The following is a 9,636-nucleotide window of genomic DNA, read 5'->3' on the forward strand; positions in this document are numbered from 1 at the left end:
CCCACTCTACCTGAGCTTTCTGTGCTGCCAGGGCAGCCATGTGGTCCCAGCCCAGAAACAGCAGTTGGGGCTTCTGGCTGGGGGGCGGGGCCGGGTGGGCCCTGCTCTTGTTGGAGCCTGCCGGGCTTCCCCTGGGTCCTACTGTCCTTGGTTCCTGTCATTTTTGAAGGAACCAAGGGCAGAGAAATATTAATGTTCTACATTCTTTTTTAGGAGCCTCGCAGGCCGGATAGAATGACCTCGGATCTGGCCCGCAGGCTGTATTTTGCCCACCCCTCGTCTAGAGATAACGTACGAGGCAAGGATTTCTTAGGGTGATATCTTTTGCTGTACCAACTGTGTAGTTGGGATAAAGTTACAGAAGCTTTTAAATGCAAGATGTTCTTTGTCAGGTGAGACAAATAGGTGAGACCTGATCTCTCTCTCTCTCTCTCCCTGGAATTTAATCATCCTAAATGTTCATTATATCTCAGATTGCTTTTACCTATGAACTTTACCCATCAGATCTCACTTATCTTCTATTTTGCAGCAGCCAGTATCCTTGCTGCTCAGGAAAAAAACTCTGCCAAAAATCAAAGGCAGGAACATTTTTATTTTCCTTCTACTTCATTGCCCCTTTATTGAGTGTCTCATCTAGGGCTTGTCACAGTCAGTGGAGGGTTCTGATTCAATTCGGAGAAATTAAAGAGTCTCCTGATTGGATTCGGAGATTCAGCCATTGAATCGGGCTGAATCTCTGCTGAATTGAATCGGGGACCAAAGCTTTGCACAGTCCTAGTTAGCAACCTTTTAGGAACAGCGCACTGAATTGATGGAGCTCAGTCGAAAGACAGGGTTTTGCCTGTAACCTAGCTACCCAGTACTTGTAACACAGCCATGACTGATGTCCCAGCTTCATGGGCCGAATTAAACTTGGTGGGTTGCATCCTGTCTCAAGGCTTTAGGTTGCTTACCCCTAGGAAGAAAGAATATATATTAGTGCAAATCTTAAACTGGGCTCTGCCATTTTTAAACTAGTCTGTGACAAACTTCTGTTCTGTTATGGGTGTAGATCAGTTTCTGATCGCTTGTACCAGTAAAAGTGTATTGTTAGTACCTGGCTTTTTTAGATCATCTAAATTAGTCTAGTGCCAGTAACCGTCTAACCAGGGGTCAGTAATATTTTTGGGCAGAGTACCAAAAACCCCTGCAATCTCAACTTGTAAAATGTTGGCGTGCCGGGGCAGATGGCAGGGGAGCTGCAAGGGGCCCAAAACTTGTTGTAGCAATGCAGCGCCAGCCCCTTCCCCACTGTCTGCCCAAAGACTTGTATGCCAAGCAAAATGTCTTTGTGTGCCATGTTCTGGCGCCTGTGCCAGGGTTGCCTATCCCTGCTGTATACCTTTCCACAATTCCATATTTATTTCAGTAGGACACATTCTCTGGCAGTTCACTGGAAAAGAATCAGAAAGGCATGGCTAATAGCAGTGATAAGAACCACTGAGTAGTCTTCCAGAAATTCTAGTAATGCTGTGTGTAATACCAGTATGAACTCAGTAATTTGTCAAAGCAAAATGAAAATATGTACTGTAAAAGCCATATTATCCAGCACCTTACAAACCGGCACGCTCTACTAACCAGCATGCCAGTTGTCATGGCAATCCGGTTTTGCTGAGCCCCCACGGTCCAGGGCAAAGCAGCCTGTGCTGCCAAGTCCCCACAGCGCAGGGCCTCCCTCCCTGTCCCCTGGCACACTTACATGGCAGGAGGGTCAGCAGTGTACCAGACATGGTAGGAGGGGCAGTAGCCCAAACAGGCAAAGACGCCTGTTTGGGCCTCTCAGGTAACTGGCATATTTGGTTATGTGGCACCCCGCACCCCATTTCCCAGGGGTGTTGGATAACAAAGCTTTTGCTATATGTTAGGTTTTTTTTTCTGAAGGAAACTATCACCCCTCTGAAATGTGGTATATAATGGAAATTCTGGAAAAACCTTAATTACCAGTGTGCTGCCAGATGTCACAGTAAAACAAGTGGTCATATTAATAAAAATAAGATGTTTCCTTGGCTTTAAATGCACTACCCCTTGAAATTAGTCTTCTATGTGTGTTTCACTGAAGTGGAGATCAGCTGTGCTAAATTGTTAGGAGGAAACCTTGAAGAAAGGTTATAAACATTTGTCTGAAGAGCCCTTCTTTGGCAAATACTAAGGAAAAATATTGCTGTGTATGATGAGAGATTGCTCTAAATCTGAAAATCATACAGAATACTCGTTTGTGTCAGAAATTTCAGAACAAACTTAAGAGGTTGTATTGGGGATTTGGCACTGTGATGGCATTATTTTTGTAGGAGGAAAAATAGAGCAGTGTGCTGCAAAGTGGAATAGAACATTACAAATATGTATCCTTCCACGTATAATTCTTGTCATCATGTCTACTCCACTTGCATAACAGGAAGACAATACAGTTTATACTACTAAGGATATAACCCTGGGAAAGAGAATATGCTGAAAAATATCTTCAGTTATGCAGAAATTGGAATCGGTTAATTGAGAAGATGATCCAAGTCAGCTGACTGTCTACCCAGGTTTTTTTTTGTGGCTATACAGATCTTTAGGAGACTATTTTATGCAGAGTTCTAGGTTATAAGAATGAGTCAACATTAAGATGACTAGGTAAAATGCTCAAAAATTGAAAAATGCTACAATTGTGGTTGTTCATGTAATAATAGCTAGTAAATATTTTGTGTTCTCTTTATTTTATGTGATTCCCTATTTCTTGTTTACAACAGACTATTCAAATCCTGATTTAAAGGCTAAACTCATTTCCTCATCAGCTTTTCTGTGGTGCTCTTTTCTACGGTTGGAGTTTTCCACAAAAACAAACTATTGTATTTCTCTTGGAATTGGGGGTATTATGCCCAAATTATGAATGGAAAATGAAAGCAGTGATTCAGCTAAAAGGATTCACTAATAGGTGCCGAACTTAAGATGCCTGATCTTTTAGGACACTTTTTTTAGGGTATTTAATATCATCTAGCACTTCATATGTTGAAACCTTGCACTGACTTACCCAGTCCATTCTGACTGGACTTCTTCTTCCCATATAGCCTCCTTATCTGCTCCCACCATTCATTCCCTCAACCTGATCCTGATCCTTGCTGCTCTCTGCATTTGAATTGGGCAGCTTCCCTTCTACTCTCTGTGCCCAGTTGAGAAATTAGGTATCCCATGCTCTTGTTTTTCCTTTCCCTTCCAGTGCCCGCCCATGAGCAGGCGGCACTCACAGGGAAGTTTCTTGGCTCTTGCAGCATGCACACTGAGTGTAGATAGGATCTTCCAGGTTTTGCCTATCTACTTTCCTCAGCATGTGTAAAGCACAGATCCCTCCCCAAAGCTTATAGCTGGGCCAGATCTGGGCAAATTTTACAGGAACTGAAAAGCACATTTCAAGTCCCTAATCCAAAGATGGGGATAGGGATAGAAGTGACTATCAGGTCTTGAAAGAAAAGCTTCTTAATATGGCTAAAACATGTATTTTTTCTCTTGCTTCCTTCTCAGAGGAGAACTTCTTGGCTTAATTTTTCCCCAAAATTAGCTTTTTGACAGTTGGAAAAAAAACAGTCCATCTTTCTTAGTTCTGAAAAGTTCTATAAGCAAACAAAAATGGGGCATTCTAATAAAAGACATTTCATTATCACAATTATGAGATTACCAAATCTGCTATAAACTAATAGACTTGCAAACATTTAAATAAATGTTCTCCTTTTCAGAATATTTCATTTATTATACGGTACATTTTAAATGTAAACTTAGTACATTTTTTTTTTTTTAATGAGCATAACAATGCTATACTATAATTTGTAAGTTTGGGGGGTAGAGACGGCTTCAGCTATCTATGAAGCTAAACTTAATTGGAATAAATGTAAAGGCTTAAATAGGTGGTTTTAGTAAATTTCATCTTAAAAAAACAGTTTTTTAAATGTCATCTGTCTTAGGTATTCGTATAAAATGTGTTTTGGATGTTATTTTTTGGAAGAACAGTTGTTTTGTAGCAAAGAGTAGCTTTTTGTGCAGAAATAATTGCTATTTGGACAGACAGAAGGGAATATATAGGCAGAAAGTGTTGCAGTTGTCATTAGTGATGCTCTAAGGAAATGTTGATGGGATACTAATTCAACTCCTAAATATAGCTGTGTTGTCTTGCAGTGCTTCTGTAAAAGAAGCTGGAACTTTCAACAGGTTTTTAAATGGTTATATTTATAGCTAAATCAAGTCTATGGACAGTTTTTTATGAAAACCAGAAATATCCCTCTCTTGCAACAAACAATGTCAAAGTTTTCTAGTCTTCTTTCTTTCAGTTATAGTTGGCAGCTAGGTGCTGCTTTGTCAGTGAATAGACATATGTTACTCCAAAAAGTAATACTGGAGTACTCATGCTCTTTGCCATTCTTCTGTTGTAACCTTGTACCAAGTCATTAATAACATTCCTCATAAGTGATAATCAAACTGCACCCGCCGGGCCTCAATTACTCGGTCCCTTGCCGCCCTGCCCAGGGGCCTGGTGGTAACCTGCTCCATCACTTAAGGGAGTAGTCCTCGGTCTTCCACTTCAGGCATACTCCCCCTCCATATCCTGCCTGCCACGACTTCGATGAAATTTCAGTGGTGGAGGGGATGGCCACCTGACGCTGGCTACCTCCCCAAGGTCGAAGCGTGATGTTCTTCACGAGGCTCCAACCTCCCCTGTACCTCGCCCTATCCCAGCCTCAGCAGTGTGCTATAGGTATTGCTGCCGGCTGGCCCTCCACTCGATGAGGGGCCCTACTGGGTGCCAGCTAGGCTCACGCAGGGGCCCAGGAAGTCCTGGTTCCTTCTTGGCCAGTCTAACCTGTGGGATCCTAGATTCCCCCTTACCTCAATAAATCCTGAACACTAATACAGAGATTCTGGCCAACACAAACAAACCATACTAGTAGTGAAAGGAAAAAAATTGTTAATTTTAATCACAAGGCTCAAGGGATCACCTTCCCCACAAAATAAGCTACGCTCCCTATCAAGGGAATATTTGGCTCACAAATTTTGGTCGAGGTCCTATATCCCCACTGTCGTGTCTCCGTCCCTCTCTCCTTTGAGGATTCCTTCTTAATTTCAGTGTCCGTCGTCCTCAGTGCTAATGAAGCCTTCAACTTCGGCTCTTCTTGTGCCCCAAGGTTATATGCAGTTGAGACACCTGGGTCTTGTTAAGCCTGACGGCAGCATCTTCCCCTGGGCAGGATTCAGATTCTCCCCGTGAGGCCGCAGCACCATTCTCCAGCTCCTCCACCTTCCTGGTGGGCTCCGGAGATCTTCTCCCCACACTTCCTTGCCACCTCTCCTCCCCCTCTGCCCACTCGCTCTCCCTTCTTATTCTCTCGCGCTGGTTCTTCTCCCCCTCTTCCCCAGCTGTTGCCCCTTTAAGTAAACCACGGCTAACAAGCCGTGCGGGACCCGCTGCCGCTTTTTGCTCCGCTGCGATCCCCGCCGCGCTTCCTGCTGCTGGTAAGTTGTTTTTGTTTAGTTTCTCCTCTCTTTTCATTTCCCCATGGTGTGCTGCCCGCACCCCCCCGAGCCCCCCTTGGACCCTTCGGGGTTCATACCTTCGCCGTGCCCCAGGACACAAACTTTTCACACTGTTTTGGGGCCTTAGTATGTTTAGAACAAATAAATATTAGATTAACAGTAAATTGACTTGAATAGAATGAGTATTTTGTAATACTTTAATTTCTTCAGCAATGTCCTATTTTGTTTTTAATGCACATATAGTATTTAAAACCCCAGGACCAAAAACTGCTTTCATATCTGCATGTTAATTCTAGTAGAAACCACTTTTTCAGTAATTCAGCCAGTGATATCATTCGTTTATATAAAAATATGCCTTGCTTGGAAGAATTAGTTAAGAAGGTCACTCTTGTGATGAAAAAGTTGCCTACTACATGGCTTTATCAGAGGTGGTAGTTAAAGAAAAATTTGATTCACTTCAAATCAATGAGATGTGTGGGGTTTTCTGTAAAATTTGTCTCTGCTTATAATTGCTAATTGAACCTCTTTACTACACACTTTCTAGAAATTTTTATTCATGATAGTTTCTTAAGTAGAGGTGAACAGGAAATATATTTTTAGGTTAGCAAGGGAAACATACATTCTAAGAAGTTCAATATCTTTCACTCTTCCAAAATAAACTCCTGTCTCAGAGTAGGACTGATTCCTGCTTTGGATTCATTATCATTTCCCTCAAAATTATGGTTGGAAATGGAGGGAAAATATAATTTTGTAAATAGGACACTTAGGGTCTTTTTAGTAATGCAGTGTTTAAATGAACTACTTGGCTGATGGGGGATGCTTGCTCAAAGATCAGTACTCACAAAGCTTCATTTTTTCCTGGTTTTTGAATAAATGTAAAATCAATGTTTTAACCAGCTTAACTTTGATTTTTATGCAAATACATGGCAACCTTCAATATTTGTGACCATGATGTAACATTAAAGTAGTTGCTTTACCTTGTGGTTAAATTGTTCAGAAAACCTCATTAGATAATCCAGTGTCATTTATACATAATGTTTCCTTTTAGTTTGCCTAACGCTTCATATTAAGTATAACATGAATAAAAATATTATGTTTACAAAAACTAGTATTGAGTACTTGGTTGAAGTATTTCAGAGCCATGCTTTCTTACTGTGTTTACTTAAATCTAAGACAACCCTGAATTTAAGATGACCCCCGCCCCATAATTAGATTTTATTTATGGAAAATTTATAAATTTTTATGTTAATTTTCCAGGTATAGAATCTAATTATCAGAAGGGTCTCTTTGAATTTGTCCCCTTCCCACTATGGCACCAAGTAAAAGGGTAGCTGGGGGGGCAGTCAGCTCTACTGCATTTTTACCTTTTTCTGCAAACTGCTGCAAGTTTCAGCAGAGCTACTTCATAAACATACTTTTGAGTAGTACTTTTTATACCTACTTATTCATATTCCAACCATGCGTATTAATCCTAAGTGAACAGGTTAATAATTTAGCACATAGTTCATTGGGTTGTGCCCTAGCAGAGTCAACAGTGTTTCCAGCCATGGTGATTCTACCATGCAGCAGTACTCAGTGAGTGTACTCCAGGTTCCACCCTCTCCCCTCATCCCCCCTCCAAGGATCCATGTGCTAATCATTTCCCCACTCACAGCTGGGACCATGTGTTTTTGTCGCAAGTCCTGGGATTTTCCAAAAACTCATATGCAGGTGAAACCTGAGGCTGCTTGGTCTGGCTCTACTCCATGGAGGGCAGGGCCACAGCAGCTGCATGAAATCAGCTGAAGGGGAGAAAGAGAGCTTCTCATCTACATAGGTGTTTGGTGATTTTTGCCAGGCATTAAAGGCTGATAAAGAAACAAAAATCATTGGAAATGGGAAAGAAAGGTGCTGCTCAGGAATGAAGACAAAGTCGAAATGTATGCAGTGTAGTGGCTCACCATGACTTGAAAGAGAGTTGTTTCTGAGGAAGACTGCACTCATTGGGTACTCCCATATATTTTATTCAGATGGGTTGCACTACTAGCCTTGTGGAAGCTTCCTATGAGTGTGTTTACCCAATGTGGACCATATGTTTTACAGGTATGCTCAAGTACAGGCTGCATTCAGTCAACTTCATAGCTGGTTTTAATTATTGAGCAGATGCTGCTCTTAGTGGCAGTTTAATGATAGTGTATTTAATGAAGAGGTTTTCCTGTATGTGAATGCAAGACAAGGGTGTTGTTTCCTATGCGCATTGGAGGCAGGGTGGTTAGGGGACATTTTATTGTTGTATTTAAATAAAATAAGCCTCCAGACTTATTGATGTTTTAATTTAGAAAAGCAACTTTTTGCTTGCCTTCCACTACAGTATTGTACATAGCAACTGGCCTGGAGCTCTCAGTGGTCTGTGCATATCTTATACGATTGCAGTTACCTAATATTTGTTCCACCCTTGCTTTATTATGCATGTGTAATGCATGCTTATCACGTTTTCTAACAATCACTTGAAATTCTTCCAGGTGGAAGAAGGGAGTGGGGAAGACGTAATAGAAGTTAGTTTTGGCAGGTGAGGTAATTGTTCTTTACAGGCAGCAAAATTTAAAAAGACACTTTGAATGGCAAACTGCGGAACAAAAAATCATCCACAGACCAGATTGGGTTAAACATGGATTACAGATCCTTATCCTATTACCTGGATTAGCTGTTGTGGCTCTTGTTTATATGGGTTCAGCACTTGTTTGCATCTGCCAGCTCTATCTTCTTCCCCTTCCTCCCTCTCTTCCTTCCCTACCTTTTGTATTCAAATCACTCGCTTCATATCTTGCTCTACACTTGTCCTCTTACAGCATCTGATGAAGTCAGCATGAATTCACAAAAGTTTTATGCTCATTATTTATGCAGCCTGTAAGTGCATGTGTTGCTGTCTGGCAGAGTCTATTTCTATTTTAATAGTAGTTGCTTTTAGATAAAATGTCTGTTTTGTTTGTGTATCTCTTTAATATAATTTAGTGATTTCCAGGGCACCTATCTTATAATATTGGGCATCAATTTAAGCTTCTTCAAAAGTTGAATTTAGACTGTTTCCTGTGCGTAGATTTCCAAATTTAAGCTGCTATCTTAAAGGATAGTTGATCATTTAGGCTGCTTACAGATATAAAACAAAACATCCCAAAGTGTCACTTTAAATGTGGTGTGCCTCCCTGCTGAGCCCAGCACATGCCCAGAAGAGGCATTGTGTTGGTTTGACCCAGCTCACCCAACATCTGTATAGATCATGCACTTTTTATCTAATGGCTCATTGAATCAGCCATTAAATAAAGTGCCTAAAAGCCCCACTGAAGCGCCTGATCTACACGGATGCTATGGAGCTGGGTAAACTATCGCACTGCCTCCTTCCAGTAGAGTGTGGTTTTGTTTTGTTTGTTTTCACGTCTGTCAGCAGACTCAGACATGACAAGTCTTCTGGTTAAATAGCCTTTTACAGATTATGTATGTGTAGTTGAAACTTGGAACTCATTTTTATCACTTAAGTGATTGTTGCAACTCTTGATGCAGTGCTTACTCTTCTAGGCCACAGGCTCTCCTTTTTCCATAAGGTATTCTCTATTTCTCCCATTATTTTTCTTTATCTAGTTTCAGGTCAAGGCAGTTATACATCTCCTTCCCTAGAATAAATTTGTTTACTTTCTGTTACTTTGTATGCATGCATCCCATCTTCTGTCAACAGGCTCTCTGCTTTCCCCTCGAGCTCGATTGAAAAGTAATAAGGCTTTAAATCAGGACCTTGGCATCTAAGGTGGCTAAGAATGAAATGTTATGATGTCCATTATGTTAAAAAGCCCATTGACTCAGTGAATTTGTTAACTCATGGCAAATGCATCTTACTTTAAGAGTCTTCAAGGATCCTTTAAGTTGCGTTTTTGTCTAAATGGTTAAGAAATAGCAATTTTGGTTGCTGGTATTATTTAAGATAAGTTTTACCCCTTAAGACTTTGAAATCAGTCAGCTAGAACTACTGTCAACTCATGGGTGTCTCTTGCAATAATTAGGCTTGGCACAATTAAACTTTTATTTTTTAATTATTTTGATAGATAATATTGATATTCATTTTAAGCA

General features: G+C 40.9%; 1 protein-coding gene across 5 annotated transcripts in view; it reads left to right on the forward strand.

Annotated features, from left to right (window-relative positions):
* The window catches only part of RALGPS2 (Ral GEF with PH domain and SH3 binding motif 2), a 233,884-nt gene that overhangs the window by 122,818 nt on the left and 101,430 nt on the right, over positions 1-9,636 (forward strand). The gene's annotated exons all lie outside the window — the stretch shown is intronic.

This window comes from Crocodylus porosus, unplaced genomic scaffold, assembly GCF_001723895.1.
Source record: "Crocodylus porosus isolate Cpor-Errol unplaced genomic scaffold, CroPor_comp1, whole genome shotgun sequence".
NCBI classification, from domain to species: Eukaryota; Metazoa; Chordata; order Crocodylia; family Crocodylidae; genus Crocodylus; species Crocodylus porosus.